General features: G+C 49.8%; 1 protein-coding gene across 1 annotated transcript in view; it reads left to right on the top strand.

The window, feature by feature from the left end:
* Positions 1-17,930: 17,930 nt before the first annotated feature.
* The window catches only part of LOC116938073 (uncharacterized), a 38,635-nt gene continuing 30,284 nt past the window's right edge, over positions 17,931-26,281 (top strand). The window contains exon 1 of the mRNA XM_032945246.2: positions 17,931-18,051. The gene's annotated coding sequence lies outside the window, so the exon portion shown is untranslated. The remainder of the gene's footprint in view (positions 18,052-26,281) is intronic.

Genomic DNA, 26,281 nt, shown 5'->3' with positions numbered 1-26,281 from the left:
TGAGTCTCAGTGATTAACACTGAACCCTGTGGGAGCCTTAGTCTGGCTCTGTGATTCTCAGTGATTAACACTGAACCCTGTGGGAGCCTTAGTCTGGCTCTGTGATTCTCAGTGATTAACACTGAACCCTGTGGGAGCCTTAGTCTGGCTCTGTGATTCTCAGTGATTAACACTGAACCCTGTGGGAGCCTTAGTCTGGCTCTGTGAGTCTCAGTGATTAACACTGAACCCTGTGGGAGTCTTAGTCTGGCTCTGTGAGTCTCAGTGATTAACACTGAACCCTGTGGGAGCCTTAGTCTGGCTCTGTGATTCTCAGTGATTAACACTGAACCCTGTGGGAGCCTTAGTCTGGCTCTGTGAGTCTCAGTGATTAACACTGAACCCTGTGGGAGCCTTAGTCTGGCTCTGTGAGCCTCAGTGATTAACACTGAACCCTGTGGGAGCCTCAGTCTGGCTCTGTGAGTCTCAGTGATTAACACTGAACCCGGTGGGAGCCTTAGTCTGGCTCTGTGAATCTCAGTGATTAACACTGAACCCTGTGGGAGTCTCGGTCTGGCTCTGTGAGTCTCAGTGATTAACACTGAACCCTGTGGGAGCCTCAGTCTGGCTCTGTGAGTCTCAGTGATTAACACTGAACCCTGTGGGAGCCTTAGTCTGGCTCTATGAGCCTCAGTGATTAACACTGAACTCTGTGTGAGTCTTAGTCTGGCTCTATGAGCCTCAGTGATTAACACTGAACCCTGTGGGAGCCTTAGTCTGGATCTGTGAGTCTCAGTGATTAACACTGAACCCTGTGGGAGCCTTAGTCTGGATCTGTGAGTCCCATTGATTAACACTGAGCCCTTTGGGAGCCTTAGTCTGGCTCTGTGAGCCTCAGTGATTAGGAGAGAGCTGTGAGTGAAGGAGAGAGCTGTGGATGAATGAGGAGAGAGCTGTGGGTGAATGAGCAGAGCTGTGTGTGAAGGAGAGCGCTGTGTGTGAAGGAAAGAACTGTGGGTGAAGGAAGGAGCCGTGGGTAATGGAGGGAGCTGTGGGTGAAGGAGAGAGCTGTGGGTGAAGGAGAGAGCTGTGGGTGAAGGAGGGAGCTGTGGGTGAGGGGAGAGCTGTGGGTGAAGGAGAGAGCTGTGGGTGAAGGAGAGAGCTGTGGGTGAAGGAGAGAGCTGTGGGTGAAGGAGAGAGCTGTGGGTGAAGGAGAGAGCTGTGGATGGAGGAGAGAGCTGTGGGTGAAGGAGAGAGCTGTGGATGGAGGAGGGAGCTGTGAGTGAACGAGAGAGCTGTGGGTGAAGGAGAAAGTTGTGGGTGAAGGAGAGAGTTGTGGGTGAAGGAGAGAACTGTGGGTGAAGGAGAGAGGTGTGAGTCAAGGAGAGAGCTGTGGGTGAAGGAGGGAGCTGTGAGTGAAGGAGAGAGCTGTGGATGGAGGAGAGAGTTGTGGGTGAAGGAGAGCGCTGTGTGTGAAGGAAAGAACTGTGGGTGAAGGAAGGAGCCGTGGGTAATGGAGGGAGCTGTGGGTGAAGGAGAGAGCTGTGGGTGAAGGAGAGAGCTGTGGGTGAAGGAGGGAGCTGTGGGTGAGGGGAGAGCTGTGGGTGAAGGAGAGAGCTGTGGGTGAAGGAGAGAGCTGTGGGTGAAGAAGAGAGCTGTGGGTGAAGGAGAGAGCTGTGGGTGAAGGAGAGAGCTGTGGATGGAGGAGAGAGCTGTGGGTGAAGGAGAGAGCTGTGGATGGAGGAGGGAGCTGTGAGTGAACGAGAGAGCTGTGGGTGAAGGAGAAAGTTGTGGGTGAAGGAGAGAGTTGTGGGTGAAGGAGAGAACTGTGGGTGAAGGAGAGAGGTGTGAGTCAAGGAGAGAGCTGTGGGTGAAGGAGGGAGCTGTGAGTGAAGGAGAGAGCTGTGGATGGAGGAGAGAGTTGTGGGTGAAGGAGAGAGCTGTAGGTGAAGGAGAGAGCTGTGGATGAAGGAGAGAGCTGTGGATGAAGGAGAGAGCTGTGGGTGAAGGAGAGAGCCGTGGATGGAGAGAGCTGTGAGTGAAGGAGAGAGCTGTGGGTGAAGGAGAAAGCTTTATGTAAGTGGTCTTTAGTGTATAACTTGTAGTTTAATATAGTGTAGTGCATAGGAGTGTATAGTAGTATATAGTGTATTGACCCTGGTGACGTCACCGCCACCAGGGTCACGAGCCTCAGACTCGTGACCCTGGTGGTGATGTCACCACCACCAGGGTCACGAGTCTCAGACTCGTGACCATGGTGGTGGTGACGTCACCAGGGTGGACACCACCACCAGGGTCACGAGTCTCAGGCTCGTGACCCTGGTGACGTCACCGTCACCACGGTCACGAGTCTCAGATTCGTGACCCTGGTGGTGGTGACCTCACCAGGGTCAATACACTATATACGAGTCTCAGACTCGTGACCCTGGTGGATGACGTCACCACCAGGGTCACGAGTTCAGGCTCGTGACCCTGGTGGTGACCCCCCACCAGGGTCACGAGTCTCAGACTCGTGACCCTGGCGGTGGTGACGTCACCGTCACCACCACCAGGGTCACGTGCCTCAGACTCGTGACCCTGGTGGACGACGTCACCGTCACCACCACCAGGGTCACGTGCTTCAGGCTCGTGACCCTGGTGGTGGTGACGTCCACCAGGGTGGACACCACCACCAGGGTCACGAGTCTCAGACTCGTGGTGACGTCACCGTCACCACCACCAGGGTCACGAGCTTCAGGCTCGTGACCCTGGTGGTGACGTCACGAGGTTCAGGCTCGTGACGTCACCGCGAGTCTGAGACTCGTGACCCTGGTGGTGACCCCCCACCAGGGTCACGAGTCTCAGACTCGTGGTGACGTCACCGTCACCACCACCAGGGTCACGTGCCTCAGGCTCGTGACCCTGGTGGTGGTGACGTCACCGTCACCACCACCAGGGTCACGAGTCTCAGGCTCGTGACCCTGGTGGTGACGTCACGAGGTTCAGGCTCGTGACGTCACCGCGAGTCTGAGACTCGTGACCCTGGTGGTGACCCCCCACCAGGGTCACGAGTCTCAGACTCGTGGTGACGTCACCGTCACCACCACCAGGGTCACGAGTCTCAGACTCGTGGTGACGTCACCGTCACCACCACCAGGGTCACGATCTTCAGGCTCGTGACCCTGGTGGACGACGTCACCGTCACCACCGCCAGGGTCACGAGTCTCAGATTCGTGACCCTGGTGGCGGTGACCTCACCAGGGTCAATACACTATATACGAGTCTCAGACTCGTGACCCTGGTGGATGACGTCACCACCAGGGTCACGAGTCTCAGGCTCGTGACCCATTGGACGTCACCACCACCAGAGTCACGAGTCTCAAGCTCGTGACCCTGGTGGTGACCCCCCACCAGGGTCACGAGTCTCAGACTCGTGGTGACGTCATCGTCACCACCGCCAGGGTCACGTGCCTCAGGCTCGTGACCCTGGTGGACGACGTCACCGTCACCACCACCAGGGTCACGTGCCTCAGGCTCGTGACCCTGGTGGTGACGTCCACCAGGGTGGACACCACCACCAGGGTCACGTGCCTCAAGCTCGTGACCCTGGTGGTGACGTCACGAGGTTCAGGCTCGTGACGTCACCGCGAGTCTGAGACTCGTGACCCTGGTGGTGACTCCCCACCAGGGTCACGAGTCTCAGACTCGTGGTGACGTCACCGTCACCACCACCAGGGTCACGAGCTTCAGGTTCGTGACCCTGGTGGACGACGTCACCATCACCACCAGGGTCACGTGCCTCAGGCTCGTGACCCTGGTGGTGGTGACGTCCACCAGGGTGGACACCACCACCAGGGTCACGAGTCTCAGACTCGTGGTGACGTCATCGTCACCACCACCAGGGCCACGAGCTTAAGGCTCGTGACCCTGGTGGACGACGTCACCGTCACCACCGCCAGGGTCACGATCTTCAGGCTCTTGACCCTGGTGGTGACGTCCACCAGGGTGGACACCACCACCAGGGTCACGAGTCTCAGACTCGTGGTGACGTCACCGTCACCACCACCAGGGTCACGAGCTTCAGGTTCGTGACCCTGGTGGATGACGTCACCGTCACCACCACCAGGGTCACGAGCTTCAGGTTCGTGACCCTGGTGGACGACGTCACCGTCACCACCACCAGGGTCACGTGCCTCAGGCTCGTGGCCCTGGTGGACGACGTCACCGTCACCACCACCAGGGCCACGAGCTTCAGGCTCGTGGCCCTGGTGGTGACGTCCACCAGGGTGGACACCACCACCAGGGTCACGTGCCTCAGGCTCGTGGCGGTCAGGCGGCCGACCTACGACCGTGAGGAGCTACCCTGGACGTCGCCGGCCCTCGCCCTGCCGAGGAATTCGGCGGGGGCGGTTGCCTGGGGGTACACGGGAAGGAGCTCTACCTGACGGGCCCGAGCCCGCTCGTACTCCACCAGGCTTATCGCCGGAGCCTCCCGGACGCTTGGCCGAGCTTCGAGCTTCGAGCGGAGCGGAGCGGAACGGAGCGGAGCGGAGCGCCGGCTGCCGGCCCACGGCCTCACGCGGTCCCTCGACGTGCCACTATCCATGGGATCGGAGAGGGGAGAGAGAGAGAGGGGGGAGAAGGGACCCCCTGGGGATCTCAACGCCTCGCGTCGGCGGGGCACGTGGGGCGGCCTTCTTCCCACCTCGTGCGGGGGGGCCACCCCCCCAAAAACACGGCCCCGGCGGAAGACCGCGGGGACGAGATCGCCGGCACCGCCAGGGGGGGAGACTACCACCCCTCCTCCTCCTCCTCATCCTGATCCTCATCATCCTCATCCTCCTCATCCTCCTCATCCTCCTCATCCTCCGCCTCCTCCGCCTCCTCATCCTCCTCCTCCTCCTCATCCTCCTCCTCTTCCTCCTCCTCATCATCCTCCTCCTCCACCCTCATCCTCATCCTCCTCCACCCTCCTCATCCTCATCCTCCTCCTCATCCTCCTCATCCTCCTTTGTCTCCCCCTCCTTATCCTCCTCCTCCTCCTCATCCTCCTCCTCCTCAACCTCATCCTCCTCATCCTCCTTTGTCTCCCCCTCCTTATCCTCCTCCTCATCCTCCTCCTCCTCAACCTCCTCCTCATCCTCCTCCTCCTCCACCTCATCCTCATCCTCATCCCTCCTCCACCCTCCTCCTTTGTCTCCTCCCCCTCTACCCCCCTCCTCCTCCTCCTCCGGCCGAGCCGCCGAAGCTCCGAGGCTGCTGTGGCGAACGTCGGCCTACCCCTCGAGAGCGGGGGGGGGACCGGGCCGACCGTACCGGACGACGAACCGGAGACAAATTTTGATTTAAAGCTTTCGTGACTGCAGTGATTCGTATTCTTAGCTCTCTTTCGGTAAAGTCACCTCCACGTAGAAGGGAAACAATAAAATAATAAAAATATAAAACACAATAAAATTATTGTAAAACAATAAAATTATTATTCTTGGTTCTTTGGGTAAAGTCACCACCACGTTAGAAGCGGAACAATAAAATAATACAATTATAAAACAATAAATATCTCACGACGTTTCGACTTTACCGAAAGAATCAAGAATATTAACTTTTTGATTTAAAGCTTTCGTGACTGCAGTGATTCGCATTCTTAGCTCTCTTTCGGTAAAGTCACCACCACGTTGAAGGGAAACAATAAAATAATAAAAATATAAAACAATAAAAAAAATTGTCACGGACGTTTCCACCGTAACACAAACGGTCGTCATCAGGTGTGTCGGTTAACATTAATTTATTTATTTTTAAACGTTGTATTTATTTACAAAAAACGTCAGCTCCACGCGCAGCGATTTGACAGTTTATTTAGAAGGACGAGTCCATCTATGTTCTGAAAAGAGGAGGGGGGAGACGAAAAATTTAATGTATGCTGTCTGAAAGCCACCGTAAGCGTGAACTAATCAATTAAGACCCGAAATGGTTTTATCAAATCCTTCCAATGATTGCTAAGCCCAGAATCCATCTTCTCGGTTGAAATTGTGTCTGTGCTTGTATATGTGGATAGCCTCATGAACGAATCTCTCATGGTAGCCAGACGGCTTACCTTTGTAACCCATCTGGCTACCATGAGAGATTAACCATTTCAGGTCTTAATTGATTGTTCATGCTTACGGTGGCTTTCAGACAGCATACATTAATTTTTCGTCTCCCCCCTCCTCTTTTCAGAGCATAGATGGACTCGTCCTTCTAAATAAAATGCCAAATCGCTGCACGTGGCGCTGACGTTTTTTATAAATAAATAAATACACCGTTTAAAAGTAAATAAATTAATGCAAACCGACACACCTGATGATGACCGTTTGTGTCACGGTCGAAACGTCCATGAGCAATTTTTATTATTGTTTAATATTTATTTGATTATTTTATTTTTCCCTGCAGTCACGAAAGCTTTAATTTAAAAAGTTAATATTCTTGATTCTTTCGGTAAAGTCGAAACGTCCGTGAGAATTTTTATTGTTTTATAATTTTTATTATTTTATTGTTTCCCTTCTACGTGGTGGTGACTTTACTCAAAGAACCAAGAATAATAATTTTATTGTTTTACAATAATTTTATTGTGTTTTATATTTTTATTATTTTATTGTTTCCCTTCTACGTGGTGGTGACTTTACTCAAAGAACCAAGAATAATAATTTTATTGTTTTACAATAATTTTATTGTTTTATATTTTTATTATTTTATTGTTTCCCTTCTACGTGGTGGTGACTTTACCCAAAGAACCAAGAATAAAATTTTTATTGTTTTACAATAATTTTATTGTTTTATATTTTTATTATTTTATTGTTTCCCTTCTACGTGGTGGTGACTTTACCCAAAGAACCAAGGATAATAATTTTAATTGTTTTACAATAATTTTATTGTTTTATAATTTTTATTATTTTATTGTTTCCCTTCTAACGTGGTGGTGACTTTACCCAAAGAACGAAGAATAATAATTTTATTGTTTTACAATAATTTTATTGTTTTATATTTTTATTATTTTATTGTTTCCCTATCTACGTGGTGGTGACTTTACCCAAAGAACCAAGAATAATAATTTAATTGTTTTACAATAATTTTATTGTTTTATAATTTTTTATTATTTTATTGTTTCCGTTCTACTTGGTGGTGACTTTACCCAAAGAACCAAGAATAATAATTTTATTGTTTTATATTTTTATTATTTTATATTTTTATTATTTTATTGTTTCCCTTCTACGTGGTGGTGACTTTACCCAAAGAGCCAAGAATAATAATTTTATTGTTTTACAATAATTTTATTGTGTTTTATATTTTTATTATTTTATTGTTTCCCTTCTACTTGGTGGTGACTTTACCCAAAGAACCAAGAATAATAATTTTAATTGTTTTACAATAATTTTATTGTGTTTTATAATTTTTATTATTTTATTGTTTCCCTATCTACTTGGTGGTGACTTTACCCAAAGAGCCAAGAATAATAATTTTATTGTTTTACAATAATTTTATTGTGTTTATTTTTTTTTATTTTATTGTTTCCCTTCTACGTGGTGGTGACTTTACCCAAAGAACCAAGAATAATAATTTAATTGTTTTATATTTTTATTATTTTATATTTTTATTATTTTATTGTTTCCCTTCTACGTGGTGGTGACTTTACCCAAAGAACCAAGAATAATAATTTTATTGTGTTTTATATTTTTATTATTTTATTGTTTCCCTTCTACGTGGTGGTGACTTTACCCAAAGAACCAAGGATAATACTTTTAATTGTTTTACAATAATTTTATTGTTTTATAATTTTTATTATTTTATTGTTTCCCTTCTAACGTGGTGGTGACTTTACCCAAAGAACGAAGAATAATAATTTTATTGTTTTACAATAATTTTATTGTTTTATATTTTTATTATTTTATTGTTTCCCTATCTACGTGGTGGTGACTTTACCCAAAGAACCAAGAATAATAATTTAATTGTTTTACAATAATTTTATTGTTTTATAATTTTTTATTATTTTATTGTTTCCGTTCTACTTGGTGGTGACTTTACCCAAAGAACCAAGAATAATAATTTTATTGTTTTATATTTTTATTATTTTATATTTTTATTATTTTATTGTTTCCCTTCTACGTGGTGGTGACTTTACCCAAAGAGCCAAGAATAATAATTGTATTGTTTTACAATAATTTTATTGTGTTTTATATTTTTATTATTTTATTGTTTCCCTTCTACTTGGTGGTGACTTTACCCAAAGAACCAAGAATAATAATTTTAATTGTTTTACAATAATTTTATTGTGTTTTATAATTTTTATTATTTTATTGTTTCCCTATCTACTTGGTGGTGACTTTACCCAAAGAGCCAAGAATAATAATTTTATTGTTTTACAATAATTTTATTGTGTTTATTATTTTTTTTATTTTATTGTTTCCCTTCTACGTGGTGGTAACTTTACCCAAAGAACCAAGAATAATAATTTAATTGTTTTATATTTTTATTATTTTATATTTTTATTATTTTATTGTTTCCCTTCTACGTGGTGGTGACTTTACCCAAAGAACCAAGAATAATAATTTTATTGTGTTTTATATTTTTATTATTTTATTGTTTCCCTTCTACTTGGTGGTGACTTTACCCAAAGAACCAAGAATAATAATTTTAATTGTTTTACAATAATTTTATTGTGTTTATTTTATTTTTATTTTATTGTTTCCCTTTCTACTTGGTGGTGACTTTACCGAAAGAGAGCTAAGAATACGAACCGGAGTCAGGCCGTTACTCTCTCTCCCTCCACACCACCCACCACCCACCCACCACCCACCCACCCACCACCACCCACCCACCTCATTCATCGCGACCGCTCCCTCGGTCGGAGACAAACGCCCAAAGTTAGTCCCCGCGTCCCGTTAGCCGAAGGCTGCGGTGATCCCCAGTAGAGATCGGCGTGCCGCACGTTGCCATCGTGACTTTACCGCTGTACTGGTGGCAGGGTGGTAACGGACTCGGTGACTTTACCACAGTGCCGGTGGGTCGGGGTGGTAACGGACTCGGTGACTTTACCACAGTGCCGGTGAGTCGGGGTGGTAACGGACTCGGCGACTTTACCACAGTGCCGGTGGGTCGGGGTGGTAACGGACTCGGTGACTTTACCACAGTGCCGGTGAGTCGGGGTGGTAACGGACTCGGTGACTTTACCACAGTGCCGGTGGGTCGGGGTGGTAACGGACTCGGTGACTTTACCACAGTGCCGGTGAGTCGGGGTGGTAACGGACTCGGTGACTTTACCACAGTGCCGGTGAGTCGGGGTGGTAACGGACTCGGCGACTTTACCGCTGTACCGGTGGGTCGGGGTGGTAACGGACTCGGCGACTTTACCACAGTGCCGGTGAGTCGGGGTGGTAACGGACTCGGTGACTTTACCCGCGATGCCGGTGGGGGGAGGATCTTGCCCCGCCGGTGCTAACCGCTGCTGGCGACTCAAACTCAACATTTACCGCCTCTTGGGGGAAATCTTCAGGAAACTGGTAGGGGTGTGGGGTGGTGGTGGTGGTGGTGGTAGTGGGGGGTGGTGGTCGTGGTAGTGGTGTTGGTAGTGGTGGTGGTAGTGGGGGGAGGTAGTGGTGGTGGTGGTGTTGATGGTTGTGTGGTGGTGGTGGTGGTGGTGGTAGTAGTGGTGGTGGTAGTGGTGGTGGTAGTGGGGGGTGGTGGTGGTGGTGGTGGTAGTGGTGGTGGGGGTGGTGGTGGTAGTGGTGGTGGTGGTGGTGGTAGTGGTGGTGGGGGTGGTGGTGGTGGTGGTAGTGGTGGTGGTAGTGGGGTGTGGGGTAGGGGTGGTAGTGGTAGTAGTGGTGGTGGTAGTGGGGGGTGGTGGTGGTGGTGGTGGTAGTGGTGGTGGGGGTGGTGGTGGTAGTGGTGGTGGTGGTGGTAGTGGTGGTGGGGGTGGTGGTGGTGGTGGTGGTAGTGGTGGTGGTAGTGGGGGGTGGTAGTGGTGGTGGTGGTGGTGGGGGTGGTGGTAGTGGGGGGGTGGTAGTGGTGGTGGTGGTGGTGGTGGTAGTGGTGGTGGTGGTGGTGGTGGTAGTGGTGTTGGTAGTGGTGGTGGTAGTGGGGGGTGGTAGTGGTGGTAGTGGTGGTGGTAGTGGTGGTGGGGGTGGTGGTGGTAGTCGTGGTGTTAGTGGTGGTGGTAGTGGTGGTGGTAGTGGTAGTAGTGGTGGTGGTGGTAGTGGTGGTGATAGTGGTGGTAGTGGAGATGGTGGTGGTAGTGGTGGTGGTAGTGGTGGTGGTAGTGGTGGTGGTAGTGGTAGTAGTGGTGGTGGTGGTAGTGGTGGTGATAGTGGTGGTGGTTTGTGTTGCTGGTGACTTTGTGTTTCATGTCGAAATCACCTCCAGCGCTGTTGCTGCTGGAGGCAATAAAAGTTGTTTAAAAGTCAAAAGTCTCTCTGTGTCTCTCTCTCTCTCCCCGTGTCTCTCTCTCCCCGTGTCTCTCTCTCCCCGTGTCTCTCTCCCCCCGTGTCTCTCCCCGTGTCTCTCTCTCCCCGTGTCTCTCCCTCCTCGTGTCTCTCTCCCCCCGTGTCTCTCTCTCCCCGTGTCTCTCTCTCCCCGTGTCTCTATCTCCCCGTGTCTCTCTCTCCCCGTGTCTCTCTCCCCCCGTGTCTCTCTCCCCGTGTCTCTCTCTCCCCGTGTCTCTCTCTCCCCGTGTCTCTCTCCCCCCGAGTCTCTCCCCGTGTCTCTCTCTCCCCGTGTCTCTCCCTCCTCGTGTCTCTCTCCCCCCGTGTCTCTCTCTCCCCGTGTCTCTCTCTCCCCGTGTCTCTCTCTCCCCGTGTCTCTCTCCCCCCGTGTCTCTCTCCCCGTGTCTCTCTCCCCCCGTGTCTCTCTCTCCCCGTGTCTGTCTCTCCCCGTGTCTCTCTCTCCCCGTGTCTCTCTCTCCCCGTGTCTCTCTCTCCCCGTGTCTGTCTCCCCCCGTGTCTCTCCCCCCATGTCTCTCTCCCCCCGTGTCTCTCTCTCTCCCCGTGTCTCTCTCCCCCCATGTCTCTCTCCCCCCGTGTCTCTCTCCCCGTGTCTCTCTCTCCCCGTGTCTCTCTCTCCCCGTGTCTCTCTCTCCGTGTCTCTCTCTCTCCCCGTGTCTCTCTCTCTCCCCGTGTCTCTCTCTCCGTGTCTCTCCCCGTGTGTCTCTCTCCCCGTGTCTCTCTCTCCCCGTGTCTCTCTCTCTCCGTGTCTCTCTCTCCCCGTGTCTCCCCGTGTCTCTCTCTCCCCGTGTCTCTCTCTCCCCGTGTCTCTCTCTCTCTCCGTGTCTCTCGCTCTCTCCCCGTGTCTCTCTCTCTCCACGTGTCTCTCTCTCCCCCCCGTCTCTCTCTCCCCATGTCTCTCCCCGTGTCTCTCTCTCCCCGTGTCTCTCTCTCCCCGTGTCTCTCTCTCCCCGTGTCTCTCTCTCCCCGTGTCTCTCTCCCCGTGTCTCTCTCTCCCCGTGTCTCTCTCTCTCCCCGTGTCTCTCTCTCCCCGTGTCTCTCTCTCCCCGTGTCTCTCTCTCTCCCCGTGTCTCTTTCTCCCCGTGTCTCTCTCTCCCCGTGTCTCTCTCTCTCCCCGTGTCTCTCTCTCCCCGTGTCTCTCTCTCCCCGTGTCTCTCTCTCCCCGTGTCTCTCTCTCCCCGTGTCTCTCTCTCCCCGTGTTTCTCTCTCCCAGTGTCTCTCTCTCCCCGTGTCTCTCTCTCCCCGTGTCTCTCTCTCCTCGTGTCTCTCTCCCCGTGTCTCTCTCTCCCCGTCTCTCTCTCTCTCTCCCCCCGTGTCTCTCTCTCCCCGTGTCTCTCTCTCCCCGTGTCTCTCTCTCCTCGTGTCTCTCTCCCCGTGTCTCTCTCCCCCCGTGTCTCTCTCTCTCTCCCCCCGTGTCTCTCTCTCCCCGTGTCTCTCTCTCCCCGTGTCTCTCTCTCCCCGTGTCTCTCTCCGTGCCTCTATCTCCGTGTCTCTCTCCGTGTCTCTCTCCCCGTGTCTCTCTCTCCCCGTGTCTCTCTCTCTCCGTGTCTCTCTCTCCCCGTGTCTCTCTCTCCCCGTGTCTCTCTCTCCCCGTGTCTCTCTCTCCCCGTGTCTCTCACTCCCCGTGTCTCTCTCTCCCCGTGTCTCTCGCTCTCTCCCCGTGTCTCTCTCTCCCCGTGTCTCTCTCTCCCCCCGTGTCTCTCTCTCCCCGTGTCTCTCCCCGTGTCTCTCTCTTTCCCCGTGTCTCTCTCTCCCCGTGTCTCCCTCCCCGTCTCTCTCTCTCCCCGTGTATCTCTCTCCCCATGTCTCTCTCTCCCCGTGTCTCTCTCTCCCCGTGTCTCTCTCCCCCCGTGTCTCTCCCCGTGTCTCTCTCCCCGTGTCTCTCCCCCCCGTGTCTCTCTCTCCCCGTGTCTCTCTCTCCCCGTGTCTCTCTCTCCCCGTGTCTCTCTCTCCCCGTGTCTCTCTCCCCGTATTTCTCTCTCCCCGTGTCTCTCTCTCTCCCCGTGTCTCTCTCTCTCCCCGTGTTTCTCTCTCTCCCGTGTCTCTCTCTCCCCCCGTGTCTCTCTCTCCCCGTGTCTCTCTCTCTCCCCGTGTCTCTCTCTCCCCGTGTTTCCCTCCCCGTGTCTCTCTCCCCGTGTCTCTCTCTCCCCGTGTCTCTCTCTCTCCCCGTGTCTCTCTCTCCCCGTGTCTCCCTCCCCGTGTCTCTCTCCCCGTGTCTCTCTCTCTCCCCGTGTCTCTCTCTCTCCCCGTGTCTCTCTCTCCCCGTGTTTCCCTCCCCGTATCTCTCTCCCCGTGTCTCTCTCTCCCCGTGTCTCTCTCCCCGTGTCTCTCTCTCCCCGTGTCTCTCTCTCTCCCCGTGTCTCTCTCTCCCCGTGTCTCTCTCTCTCCCCGTGTCTCTTTCTCCCCGTGTCTCTCTCTCCCCGTGTCTCTCTCTCTCCCCGTGTCTCTCTCTCCCCGTGTCTCTCTCTCCCCGTGTCTCTCTCTCCCCGTGTCTCTCTCTCCCCGTGTTTCTTTCTCCCAGTGTCTCTCTCTCCCCGTGTCTCTCTCTCCCCGTGTCTCTCTCTCCCCGTGTCTCTCTCCCCCCGTGTCTCTCTCTCTCTCCCCGTGTCTCTCTCTCCCCGTGTCTCTCTCTCCCCGTGTCTCTCTCTCCCCGTGTCTCTCTCTCCCCGTGTCTCTCTCCCCCCGTGTCTCTACCCCCGTGTCTCTCTCCCCCCGTGTCTCTCTCAATCTCCCCGTGTCTCTCTCTCTCCCCGTGTCTCTCTCCCCCCGTGTCTCTCTCCCCCCGTGTCTCTCTCTCCCCTTGTCTCTCTCCCCGTGTCTCTCTCTCTCCCCGTGTCTCTCTCTCTCTCCCCGTGTCTCTCTCTCTCCCCGTGTCTCTCTCTCTCCCCGTGTCTCTCTCTCTCTCTCCCCCCACTATTTCGCTCTCCACTCTTATTTTTTTATTTCTCTCCTTCGCCTTTCTCTCTCCCTCTCTCCCTCCCCCCACTACCCCCACTACCCCCTCCCCCCACTCCCCCCCACTCCCCCCTCCCCCCACTACCCCCCACTCCCCCCACTCCCCCCTCCCATCTCCCTCTGTTCCATCTTCGCATATTCTCGGTAAGGACGCTCTTCGCTCTCTGCGCGACAAACGGATTCAATGTCATCAGCATCATCATCAGCATCACCATCAGCTGTAGCAGCATCAGCATCAGCAGCATCATCAGCATCAGCTGTAGCAGCATCAGCATCAGCTGCAGCAGCATCAGCATCATCAGCTGTAGCATCATCAGCATCAGCTGTAGCAGCATCAGCATCAGCTGCAGCAGCATCATCATCATCAGCATCAGCTGTAGCAGCATCAGCATCAGCAGCATCATCAGCATCAGCTGTAGCAGCATCAGCATCAGCTGCAGCAGCATCAGCATCATCAGCTGTAGCATCATCAGCATCAGCTGTAGCAGCATCAGCATCAGCTGCAGCAGCATCATCATCATCAGCATCAGCTGTAGCAGCATCAGCATCAGCAGCATCATCAGCATCAGCTGTAGCAGCATCAGCATCAGCTGCAGCAGCATCAGCATCATCAGCTGTAGCAGCATCAGCATCAGCTGCAGCAGCATCATCAGCATCAGCATCAGCTGTAGCAGCATCAGCAGCATCAGCAGCATCAGCATCATCAGCATCAGCTGTAGCAGCAGCATCAGCTGCAGCAGCATCATTAGCATCATCATCATCATCAGCAGCAGCATCATCATCAGCAGCAGCATCATCAGCTGAATCAGCATCAGCAGCATCATCACCACCATCATTACCACCATCACCATCACCACCATCACCATCACCACCATCACCACCACCATCACCACCACCATCATCATCATCACCACCACCACCATCACCAACATTATCACCACCACCATCACCACCATCACCATCACCACCATCACCACCACCATCACCACCACCATCATCATCACCACCACCATCATCATCACCAACATTATCACCACCACCATCACCACCATCACCATCACCACCATCACCACCACCATCACCACCACCATCATCATCACCACCACCATCATCATCACCAACATTATCACCACCACCATCACCACCATCATCATCATCATCACCACCATCACCATCATCACCACCATCATTATCACCATCACCATCACCACCATCATTATCACCATCACCATCACCACCACCATCATCACCACCACCATCACCACCACCATCATCACCATCATCACCACCAACATCAGCACCACCACCACCATCAATATCATCATCACCACCATCACCACCATCACCACCATCGCCACAACCATCATCATCACCAACATTATCACCACTACTGCATTGATTATCCTATGTGTGTGTCTGTGTGTCTGTGAGTGGGTCTGTGTGTGTGTGTCTGTGTGTGCCTGGTTGTATATCTGTGTCTGTCTGTGGGTGTCTGGGTGTATATCTGTGTGTGTCTGTGTGTCTGTGTCTGTGTGTCCGTGTGTGTGTCTGTCTGTGTGTCTGTTTGTGTGTGTCTGTGTTTGTGTGTGTGTCTGTGTGTGTGTCTGTGTGTGTGTGTTTGTGTATGTGTGTCTGTGTTTGTGTGTGTATGTGTGTCTGTTTGTGTGTCTGTCTGTGTGTGTCTGTGTCTGTCTGCGTCTGTCTGTGTCTGTGTGTGTCTGTCTGTGTGTCTGTGTGTGTCTGTCTGTGTCTGTGTGTGTCTGTCTGTGTCTGTCTGTGTGTGTGCGTGTGTCTGTGTTTGTGTATGTGTGTGTGTCTGTGTGTATGTGTGTGTGTGTGTGTCTGTGTGTGTGTCTATGTGTGTGTGTCTATGTGTCTGTGTGTGTGTCTGTGTGTGTGTCTGTGTATGTCTGTGTGTGTGTCTGTATGTGTCTGTGTGTCTGTCTGTGTGTCTGTCTGTGTGTCTGTCTGTGTGTTTGTGTGTCTGTGTGTGTTTCTGTGTGTGCGTGTGTCTGTGTGTGTCTGTGTGTCTATTTCTGGCTGTGTGTGTGTGTGTCTGTGTGTGTAGCCACAGTGCCGGTAGCCTTCATAGACGCTGCTGTTACTCGCTACGAACAGCACTTGCCCCTACAGCCTGCTAGAGGCTACCTGGGGGTAGCTTTGTCTGTGTCTGTGTAACAGCACTTGCCCCTACAGCCCTGCTAGAGGCTACCTGGGGGAGCTTTGTCTGTGTCTGTGTAACAGCACTTGCCCCTTCAGCCCTGCTAGAGGCTACCTGGGGGAGCTTTGTCTGTGTCTGTGTAACAGCACTTGCCCCTACAGCCCTGCTAGAGGCTATCTAGGGGAGCTTTGTATGTGTCTGTGTAACAGCACTTGACCCTACAGCCTGCTAGAGGCTACCTGGGGTAGCTTTGTCTGTGTGTGAGCGAGTGGGTGGGTGGGTGGGTGAATGAGTGGGTGGGTGAATGAGTGGGTGGGTTAATGAGTGAGTGGCTGAATGAGTGGGTGAGTGAATGAGTGGGTGAATGAGTCGGTGAATGAGTGAGTGGGTGAATGAGTGGGTGAGTGAATGAGTGGGTGGGTGAATGAGTGAGTGGGTGGGTGAATGAGTGGCTGGGTGAATGAGTGATTGGGTGGGTGAATGAGTGGGTGGGTGAATGAGTGGGTGAATGAGTGGGTGGGTGAATGAGTGAGTGGGTGGGTGAATGAGTGGCTGGGTGAATTAGTGATTGGGTGGGTGAATGAGTGGGTGGGTGAATGAGTAGGTGAATGAGTGGGTGGGTGAATGAGTGGGTGAATGAGTTGGTGAGTGAGTGGTTGAATGAGTGAGTGGATGAGTGGGTGGGTTAATGAATGAGTGAATGAATGACTGAGTGAATGAGTGAGTGAATGAGTGAGTGAATGAGTGAATGAATGAGTGAGTGAATGAGTGAATGAATGAGTGAATGCCTGAGTGAATTAATGAGTGACTGAATGAGTGAATGACTCAGTGAGTGAATGAGTGAATGAATGACTGAGTGAATGAGTGAATGAGTGAGTGAATGAGTGAATGACCGAGTGAGTGAATGAGTGAATAACTGAGTGAGTGAATGAGTGAATGAATAACTGAGTGAGTGAATGAGTGAGTGAATGAGTGAATGAGTGAGTGAATGAGTAAATGAGTGAATGACTGAGTGAATTAATGAGTGAATGAATGACTGAGTGAATGACTGAGTGAGTGAATAACTGAGTGAGTGAATGAATGAATGAACGACTGAGTGAGAGAATGAGTGAATGAGTGAGTGAATGAATGAGTGAATGAGTGAGTGAATGACTGAGTGAATGAGTGAGTGAATGAGTGAATGAATTACAGAGTGAGTGAGTGAATGAATGACAGAGTGAGTGAATGAGTGAATGAATGACTGAGTGAGTGAATGACTGAGTGAATGAGTGAATGAATGAGTGAATGAGTGAGTGAATGACTGACTGAGTGAATGATTGAGTGAATGAGTTAATTAGTGAATGAGTGAGTGAATGGCTGAGTGAATGACTGAGTGAATGAATGACTGAGTGAGTGAATGACTGAGTGAATGAGTGAGTGAATGACTGAGTGAATGACTGAGTGAATGAATGACTGAGTGAGTGCATGACTTACTGAGTGAATGATTGAGTGAATGAGTTAATTAGTGAATGAGTGAGTGAATGGCTGAGTGAATGACTGAGTGAATGAATGACTGAGTGAGTGAATGACTGAGTGAATGAGTGAGTGAATGACTGAGTGAATGACTGAGTGAATGAATGACTGAGTGAGTGCATGACTGAGTGAATGAGTGAATGAATGAGTGAATGAGTGAGTGAATGAGTGAGTGAATGACTGAGTGAATGACTGAGTGAATGAGTGAATGAATGACTGAGTGAATGAGTGAATGAATGAGTGAATGAGTGAGTGAATGACTGAGTGAATGAGTGAATGACTGAGTGAATGAGTGAGTGAATGAATGACTGACTGAGTGAATGACTGAGTGAGTGAATGAATGCGTGAGTGAATGAGTGAGTGAATGACTGAGTGAGTGAATGAGTGAGTGAATAACTGAATGAGTGAATGACTGAGTGAGTGAATGAGCGAATGAATGAGTGAATGAGTGAGTGAATGACTGAGTGAGTGAATGAGTGAGTGAATGACTGAATGAGTGAATGACTGAGTGAGTGAATGAATGACTGAGTGAGTGAATGAGTGAATGACTGAGTGAGTGAATGACTGAGTGAGTGAATGAGTGAATAAATGAGTGAATGAATGACTGAGTGAGTGAATGAGTGAGTGAATGACTGAGTGAGTGACTGAGTGAGTGAATGACTGAATGAGTGAATGACTGAGTGAGTGAATGAATGAGTGAGTGAATGAGTGAATGAATGAGTGAGTGAATGAGTGAGTGAATGACTGAATGAGTGAATGACTGAATGAGTGAATGAGTGAATGAATGAGTGAGTGAATGACTGAGTGAATAAATGAGTGAATGAATGAGTGAATGAATGAGTGAATGACCGAGTGATGTTCGTCTGTTCCTCTTCAGCCCTTGCCCCAGCGTGCTGCGTGGGCTACCTGGGCGAGGACCTGCTTTGTCTTTGTGACGGAATCGATTTCTGTCGGAATGGCCAAACACTGAGGGGCCCTGCTTGAGAGGCCTTGGAAAAGGTACCAACATCATCATCAGCATCATCATCATCATCAGTAGTAGTATCATCATCATCAGCATCATCATCATCAGTAGTATTATCATCATCATCAGTAGTAGTATCATCATCATCAGCATCATCATCATCAGTAGTAGTATCATCATCATCAGTAGTAGTATCATCATAATCAGTAGCACTATCATCACCATCAGTAGTGGTATCATCATCAGCATCACCATCAGTAGTAGTATCATCATCAGTAGTATCATCATCATCAGTAGTAGTAGTATCATCATCAGTAGTAGTAGTATCATCATCAATAGTATCATCATCGGTAGTAGTATCGTCATCAATAGTATCATCATCCATAGTATCATCATCATCAGTAGTATCATCATCATCAGTAGTAGTATCATCATCATCATCAGTAGTAGTATCATCATCAGTAGTAGTATGATCATCATCATAGTAGTATCATCATCAGTAGTAGTAGTAGTATCATCATCAGTAGAAGTATCATCATCAGTACTATCATCATCAGTAGTATCATCATCAGTAGTATCATCATCATGAGCAGTAGTATCATCATCATCATCATCAGTAGTAGCATCATCATCAGTAGTAGTATCATCATCAGTAGTAGTATCACCATCATCAGTAGTAGTATCATGATAATCATCATCATCAGTAGTAGTATCACCATCATCAGTAGTATCATCATCAGTAGTAGTATCATCATCATCAGTAGTAGTATCATCAGCAGTAGAAATATCATCAGCAGTAGTGTCATCATCATCAGTAGTAGTATCATCATCAGTAGTATCATCATCAGTAGTAGTATCATCATCATCATCAGTAGTAGTATCATCATCAGTAGTAGTATCATCATCATCATCAGTGAGTGAGTGGGTGAGTGAGTGAATTAGTGGTTGAATGAGCGGATGGGTGAGTGAGTGAATGACTGGGTGAGTGAATTAGCTGGTGAGTGAGTGAATGAGTGGGTGAGTGGGTGATAAGGTGAATGAATACGTTGGTGAATGAGTGGGTGATTGAATGAGTGATTGAATGAGTGGGTGAGTGAATGAATGAGTGGGTGATTGAATTAGTGGGTGAGTGAATACGTGGATGGGTGCGTGAATTAATGAGTGGGTGATTGAATGAGTGGGTGAGTGAATGAATGAGTGGATTGGTGAATGAATGAGTTGGTGATTTAATGAGTGGGTGAGTGAATGTATGAGTGGATGGGTGATTGAATGAATGAGTTTGTGATTGATTGAGTGGGTAAGTGAGTGATTGACTGGGTGAGTGAATTAGCTGGTGAGTGAGTGAATGAGTGGGTGAGTGAGTGGGTGAGTGGGTGATAAGGTGAATGAATACGTTGGTGAATGAGTGAATGATTGCGTGGATGGGTGAGTGAATGAATGAGTGGATGGGTGAGTGAATTAATGAGTGGGTGATTGAATGAGTGGGTGAGTGAATGAATGAGTGGATTGGTGAATGAATGAGTTGGTGATTTAATGAGTGGGTGAGTGAATGTATGAGTGGATGGGTGATTGAATGAATTAGTTTGTGATTGATTTAGTGGGTGAGTGATTGAATGAGTGGATTGGTGAGGACTTAATTTCCTGTGTATGTGTAACTGTATAGCCAGCTAGAGACTACCACCACCACTACCACCACTACCACCACGACCACCACCACTACTACCACCACTACCACCACCACTACCACCACCACTACCACCACCACTACCACCACCACTATCACCACCACCACTACCACCACCATTACCAACACCACTACCACCACCACCACTACCACCACCACCACTACCACCACCACTACCACCACCACTACCACCACCACCACTACCACCATCACTACCACTACCAACACCACTACCACCACCACCACCACTACCACCACCACCACTAACACCACTACCACCACCACCACTACCACCACTACCACCACCACCACTATCACCACCACTACCACCACTACCACCACCACTATCACCACCACTACCACCACTACCACCACCACTATCACCACCACTACCACCACCACCACCACTACTACCACCACCACTACCACCACCACCACTACGACCACTACCACCACCACCACCGCCATTCGCCACTAAGTGGCGGTGACGTCACCACGACGCTTGTGCCAGGCCATGTGCACCTTGAGGCCACGTTAACTATAATAATAATAAGAGGCTTTTTCCCCTTTTTTCTGGCAACAAAACTGGATTCATGTTTACCGCATTAACCACAAATACCTGCAGTCAAAATGCAAACAAAAAACAGGACACACTATGATAACATGATGATGCATCGTCCTTGACACTGATTGGTCCACACCAAGGGACGGCTTTCTTTTGAGCCTCGACCCAATTGGTGCTCGACCAGATGACGTCAGAAGGCGTCACACAGCTCAAAGACGACGCCGCTGTCAAAGTAATGAGGGCTCGGGGTGAGCATCTACATCATCATTACACCTCGTTTTGTTGACAGAAAAAAGGGGAAAAACCCTATTATTATATTTTGCCACGTGAAGTGTCGAACGCCCGCTGGCAGGAGGTCACGGGGCAGACCCAGGTGCCACGGGTCGACTGACTGAGATGACTGGCTGATGCACCACCTGTGCCCCCTACTGTGCCAACCTGCTGTGCTTTAGCCACCCGGCGATCCGATCGTTGTTGTGAGCGTCGCTCCTCCGCCCTCCGTTGTTGTTGGAGGGCGACTGCCTCCAACTGCCCAGTAGCGTCCTTCACGAGCCTCCTCCACAGAGGCCGATCTTGACACCGCTGGTACCGGTCATCGGCAAGTCCACTCAGCTCCACGTCCTCCTTTACCACGTCACTCCATCTCCTCTCTAGCCCGTGCCGCACCCGTTTAACCCCCTCGATCCGGCCGAACAAAAGCTGTTTCGGCATGCGGTGGCTGGGCATGCGGGCTACATGACCCAGCCATCACAGCCTTCCCCGCCGGAGGAGCTCACCGATGGGACCTTGCCCAGATCTTTCAAGGATTTGTGAGCTCCTCACACAATCCAGCCTGGTTAAACCCAGGATGGATCGTAGGCAGGCCAGCCTAAATGTTTCTAACCAGCGAAGATGTTCCATTAGGGGGGTCCACGTTTCGCAAGCGTAGAGAAGGGAGGCAATGACCGTGGCCGAGAAGACCTGAAGCTTATTGCGGAGCGACAGACCAGGTAGCTTCCACACAGCGTTACGCTACCGATGAAAAGATATTGCCGCTCGACTGATTCGGAGTGAGACCTCTGCTGTTAAACTGGAGCCGGTCATAAGCACACTGCCCAGGTATGGGAAACTCTCCACTCTCTCCACAACTGCTCCATCACCAATTGGGAGTTGTGAGGATGGAGTGTCCGATGGTACAAAATACCCAGGCAGGTGCTTAGTTTTGGTGGGGCTGATGGTAAGGCCCCATCTCTTAGTGGCATGCTCCAGTCTCAGCAGCAGCGTCTCCAACTCCTCCTCTGAATAAGCAGCTATTACCAAATCATCAGCATACTAAACGTGGTTGAGCAATAGGGAGCCATCCCTTGACTGCACTCGGGCATCGATCAGCCTCCCATTATATCTGTACCATATGGAGATTCCCCCGGTACAGCTATTGAAGGCTTTACAAACTACGTGGTCAAAATAGATGTTAAATAATGTGGGAGCCAGAGGACATCCTTGTCGCACCCCAAGGTGTACAGGGAATGGCTCTGACTCCCAGCCACGTAGTTTTACCCGGGCCCGCTCACCATCATGAAGGCCCTTAATGATCGTGAGCAGAGGGTCAGGTACTCCAAAAGCACGAAGAACAACCCAGAGCCCAGGCCTACTGATGGTATCATAGGCCTTGACCAGGTCAATAAAGCAGAGATGTAGGTCTTGTTGGAATTCCCTACACCTCTGCTGTAGCAGACGGACAGAAAATATGGCATCTGTGCAGGACCGCCCTTTCCTGAAACCGCATTGGGGCTCCGCAAGCTTCTCCTCAGTGTGCCTGGCAAGGCGATGTTGAATAATCCTTGCCAGGTCCTTTCCCGGAACACTGAGGAGTGAGATGCCCCTGTAGTTATTACAGTCTGTGCGGTCCCCCTTCTTAAAGAGGGGGACCACCAGGGCATCCTTCCAATCCTGCGGAACCCGTCCAGTGGTCCAGACTGTTGTTATGATGTCATATAGGGCAGTCTGTGCACAAACGCCACCCTCCCTCAGCATTTCGCTTGGGAGATCATCTCTGCCCGCTGCCTTTCCTGGTCTCAGACTCCGGATCGCCTTCAATACTTCCTCAACAGATGGCACCTCAGCCAGCCACCCACCGGGGATGACTTCTTCCAATATTTGAGGCACTGCAGCCTCAGCAGGGTCATCCCCACTTTGTGCCACGATGTTTTCCTGGCTGAGGGATTTCCCCTCCCCCAGGACCTCACAGAAATGCTCAGCAAAGCTGCAAACCTGTTCCTGGGGGTCGGAGATTGGATCACTGTTCTTTCCCCTAATGATGGTAATAGGTGTGGTGCTGCAGGTTACTTTTTTGATGGAGTCAAATAGAGATTTGTGATCGCGGGCCACTGAGGCAGACTCCATCTCCTCAGCAACCCGCGACCACCACCCATCCTTGCAGCGCCTCACGGCTCTCAGAACCTCCGAGCGAAGGCTGCGGTAAGCCTCCTCATTCTCCGACGTGGGATTCTGTAGACAGACACACACAGACACACACACTGATACACACACTGACACACACACAGACACACAGACACACACACACAGACATATGCTAAATCTATGTTCAATGCTCGGATTACAGTTTTCAATCGGATTAAAGTTTAAACCCTCCACTTAAATCTCACTGCAGCAGCATCATCATCAGCAGCATAATCATAATCAGCAGATTCATCATCATCAGCAGCATAATCATAATCAGCAGATTCATCATCATCAGCAGCAGCAGCATCAGCAGATTAATCATCAGCATAATCATAATCAGCAGCATAATCATAATCAGCATAATCATAATCAGCATAATCATCATCATCAGTACCATAATCAACATCATCAGCAGCAGCAGGATCGAAATCAGCATCATCATCAGCAGCAGCAACAGCAGCAGCATCATCAGTAGTATCATCATCAGCAACAACACCATCATAATCAGCATAACTGTCATCATCATCAATACCATCATCATCAGCATGATCAGTACCATCATCATGATCATCAAAAGTATCATCATCATCAGCATCAGCATGATCAGCATCATCATCAGTAGTATCATCATCAGCAGCAGCTGCAGCAGCATCAAGAGCAATATTCTCTGAACCATGAGTGAATGAGTGACTAAATGAGTGAATGGTTGACTGGTTGACTGAATGAGTGAATGAGTGAGTGTGAATGAGTGAATGAATGAGTGTCTGAATGGGTGAGTGAATGGGTGAGTGTCTGAATGAGTGAATGAGTGAGTGAATGAGTGAGTGAATGGGTGAGTGAATGAGTGACTGGTTGACTGAATGAGTGAATGAATTAGTGTCTGAATGGGTGAGTGAATGGGTGAGTGTCTGAATGAGTGAGTGGGTGAATGAGTGAGTGAATGAGTGAGTGTGAATGAGTGAATGAGTGAGTGTCTGAATGGGTGAGTGAATGGGTGAGTGTCTGAATGAGTGAGTGGGTGAATGAGTGAGTGAAAGAGTGAGTGAATCAGTGAGTGGGTGAATGAGTGAGTGAACTAATTCAGACACTCATTCACCCACCCACTCATTCACCAACCCACTTCTTCACCCACCCACTCACTCGTTCACTCACTCGTTCAGTCGTTCACTCACTCACTCGTTGAATGAGTGTCTGAATGAGTGAATGGGTGGGTGAATGAGTGTCTGAATGGGTGAGTGAATGAGTGTCTGAATGAGTGAGTGGGTGAATGAGTGAGTGAATGAGTGAGTGTCTGAATGAGTGAATGGGTGGGTGAATGAGTGAGTGAATGAGTGAGTGTGAATGGGTGAGTGAATGAGTGTCTGAATGAGTGAGTGGGTGAATGAGTGAGTGAATGAGTGAGTGTCTGAATGGGTGAGTGAATGGGTGAGTGTCCGAATGAGTGAGTGGGTGAATGAATGAGTGAATGTGTGAGTGGCTGAATGGGTGAGTGAATGGGTGTCTGAATGAGTGGATGAATGAGTGAATGAATGAGTGGCTGAATAAGTGAATGAGCGAGTGATTGAACGAGTGAGTGAATAGGCGAGTGACTGAGTGAGTGTGAATGAGTGAGTGTCTGAATGGGTGAGTGAATGGGTGAGTGACTGAATGAGCGAATGGACGAGTGTCTGAATGAGTGAATGCGTGAGTGTTTGAATGAGTCAAAGCGTGTGCGACTGACTGAAGTGGTGAATGAATGGGCGACTGACTGAATGAGTGAGTGGGTAAATGAGTGGGTGAATGAGTGAGTGAGTAACTGAATGAGTTAATGAATGGGTGAATGACTTGAGTGAATGAGTGAGTGGGTGAATGAGTGGGTGGGTGAATAAGTGGATGAGTGAATGTGTGGATGGGTTGGTGAATGAGTGGATGGGATTGTGAATGAGTGGATGGGTTGGTGAATGAGTGGATGGGTTGGTGAGTGGGTGGGTGATTGGGTGAGTGACTGAATGAATGTCTGAATAAGTGAATGGGTGTCTGAGTGACTGCATGCCTGAGTGAATGAGTGAGTGAAGGAGTGAGTGAGTGGGTGGATGGGTGAGTGAATAAGTGGGTGAGGGGGTGAGCGGGTGGGTGAATGAGTGGGTGAATGAGTTGGTGAATAAGTGGGTAGGTGAATGAGTTTGTGAATGAGTGGGTGGCTGAATGAGTGAGTGGGTGCATGAGTGGGTGAGTGGATGGGTTTGTGAATGAGTGGATAGATGAGTGAATGAGTGGGTGGGTGAAGAAGTGGGTTGGTGAATGAGTGGGTGGGTGAATGAGTGTCTGAATTAGTTCGTGGGTGATTGAGTGAGTGAATGAGTGTCTGAATGTGTGAATGTGTAATTGAGTGAGTGGGTGAGTGAATGATAGACTGAATGAGTGCTCAGGTGAGTGAGTTACTGACTGAATGAGTGAATGGGCTGATTAGTGAGTATCTGAATGAGGCAATGGGTGAATGAATGTCTGAATCAGTGAATGGGTTATTGATTGAATGACTGAATGAGTGAATGGGAGATTGAGTGTGTGAGTGTGTGAATGTGTGGGTGAGTGGATGAGTGAGTGGGTGAGTGAATGATAGACTGAATGAGTGCTCAGGTGAGTGAGTTACTGACTGAATGAGTGAATGGGCTGATGAGTGAATATCTGAATGAGGCAATGGGTGAATGAATGTCTGAATCAGTGAATGGGTTATTGATTGAATGACTGAATGAGTGAATGGGAGATTGAGTGTGTGAGTGTGTGAATCTGTGGGTGAGTGGATGAGTGAGTGGGTGAGTCAGTGAGTGAGTGATTGTGTGGGTGAGTGGATAAGTGAGTGGGTGAATGGATGAATCAGTGAGTGGGTGAGTGAGTGAGTGAGTGGATGAGTCAGTGGGTGAATGGGTGAGTGAGTGGGTGGGTGAGTTGGTGAGTGAGTGAGTCATTGTGTGGGTGAGTGAGTGGGTGAGTGAGTTGGTGGGTGAGTGGGTGAGTGAGTGAGTGGGTGGATGAGTGAGTGGATGAGTGAGTGGGTGAGTGAGTTGGTGAGTGAGTGAGTGAGTGTGTGGGTGAGTGGATGAGTGAGTGGGTGAATGGGTGAGTGAGTGAGTGGGTGAGTGAGTCAGTGGGTGAGTGAGTGAGTAGGTGAGTGGGTGAGTGAGTGGGTGAGTGAGTGGGTGAGTGAATGGGTGAGTGAGTGGGTGAGTGAACGACTGAACGAGTGAGTGGGTGCGTGATTGAACGAATGAACGAGTGAGTGAGTGAACGACTGAACGAGTGAGTGAACGACTAAACGAGTGAGTGAACGACTGAATGAGTGAATGGGAGATTGAGTGTGTGAGTGTCTGATTGTGTGGGTGAGTGGATGAGTGGATGAATGGGTGAGTGGGTGCGTGAGTGAATGACTGAACGGGTGAGTGAACAACTAAACGAGTGAGTGAACGACTGAACGAGTGAGTGGGCGAACGACTAAACGAGTGAGTAAGTGAAAGACTAAACGAGTGAGTGAACGATTGAACGAGTGAACAACTGAACGAGTGAGTGAACGACTGAACGAGTGAGTGAACGCCTAAAC

This window comes from Petromyzon marinus, chromosome 82, assembly GCF_048934315.1.
Source record: "Petromyzon marinus isolate PM22_M1 ecotype Great Lakes invasive population chromosome 82, UKy_Petmar_22M1.pri1.0, whole genome shotgun sequence".
NCBI lineage: Eukaryota > Metazoa > Chordata > Hyperoartia > Petromyzontiformes > Petromyzontidae > Petromyzon > Petromyzon marinus.
The sequence above is the reverse complement of the archived record's forward strand: the minus strand, read 5'-3'. Positions and strand labels throughout refer to the sequence as shown.